Source organism: Cervus canadensis, chromosome 3, assembly GCF_019320065.1.
Source record: "Cervus canadensis isolate Bull #8, Minnesota chromosome 3, ASM1932006v1, whole genome shotgun sequence".
Taxonomy (NCBI): domain Eukaryota; kingdom Metazoa; phylum Chordata; class Mammalia; order Artiodactyla; family Cervidae; genus Cervus; species Cervus canadensis.
The window spans coordinates 78303905-78305475 of NC_057388.1; positions in this window are offsets into that span (position 1 = coordinate 78303905).

The window sequence follows — 1571 nt, forward strand, 5'->3', positions numbered from 1 at the left end:
CTTTTGTCTGTGTGTACTTTAATTTCATGAAATCTAACCAAGCTAAGAACAGCATGATGACTGAGCTATTAAATTCAGTGCTGGTTGTAATAATGATCAACAGCACATTTCTAAGTCTTTCCCTGAGACGGTGGTTATGGTGCTTCCTTTGGGGCGCTGACCCCAAGAGGAACCATGGCCAAATGAAAATACTGGGCTCCTTCTCTTTCAAAGTCACCAGATTCAGACTCATTGGTTTGGGATGTTCTGATGATGGTGACAGGGTGACACCCATCATGCCTTGAACTGTGCATGTTCAGATTGTGCCAGTGTCTCACAAGCACTTCCTCCTGATCCTCACATTAACCCCGTGAGAGTTGCTCTAGCACCAGAGGGGCATCGGGTGGAGGGTGAAGCACACAGACTCTGACCTCCCCCCACCCCCGAGGGCCTGAGTTTGAACCCCGAGTCTCTATTGGCATCTGTGTGACCTCAGGAAGCGATTTGAACTCTGCACCTTCATTTCCTCTTCTGGGTAATGAAGTTACAGAGTCCTGTCTTCATGAGCATGAAGAACATGTGTTAACGATGTTGGGTTCATGCAAGTCCTCAACAACATTAGCATCTAGAGTTGGCAGCTCTACTGTAGAAACAGTATTGATAGATTCTACACATTCACAGGATCATCACGAATCATCTCTAATCTCATTTCCCTGCAGACAAGTTGGATGTGAATGGAAGAGGGACTCATTTTCTATTATTCACCAGGTAATTCCGTTAATCCTCCAAGAGTCCTTGGAGGAAGGTGTAGCTATAGTCCACACTTTACAGATAAGAGAAATAAAGTTATCCGCTCTTCACCACTATTTTGTTCGTAACACTCATTTAAAGCCAGGTCTCTTTGTTCTCAGGTCCTATATTTTGTTACCTTGTATGTTTTAGCATCCCTAGCACTCACTTTCAACTGGGAAAACAAAACAAAGCAAATCTAAACAAAACAAGACACAGGCTGCTTCTTTACTATAGACATTCTTCAAGGAGTCAGTGAGAATTTTCTTAAGGACTTGTGGGTGCATCTGCCTTTTCCTCATGTATATTCTCTGGAATCACCATAGCTACTCCCCTTGTTATCAACACTATGGAAATCCTGCCTTACTCTGGGAGTGTATCTAGATTCAGTTCAGTTGAGTTCAGTTCAGTTGCTCAGTCGTGTCCAATTCTTTGCGACCTCATGAGTCGCAGCACGCCAGGCCTCCCTGTCCATCACCAACTCCCGGAGTTTACTCAAACTCATGCCCATCGAGTCGATGATGCCATCCAGCCATCTCATCCTCTGTCGTCCCCTTCTCCTCCTGCCCCCAATCCCTCCCAGCATCAGGGTCTTTTCCAATGAGTCAACTCTTCGCATGAGGTGGCCAAAGTATTGGAGTTTCAGCTTCAGCATCAGTCCTTCCCATGAACACCCAGGACTGATCTCCTTTAGGATGGACTGGTTGGATCTCCTTGCAGTCCAAGGGACTCTCAAGAGTCTTCTCCAACACCACAGTTCAAAAGCATCAATTTTTCGGTGCTCAGCTTTCTTCACAGTCCAA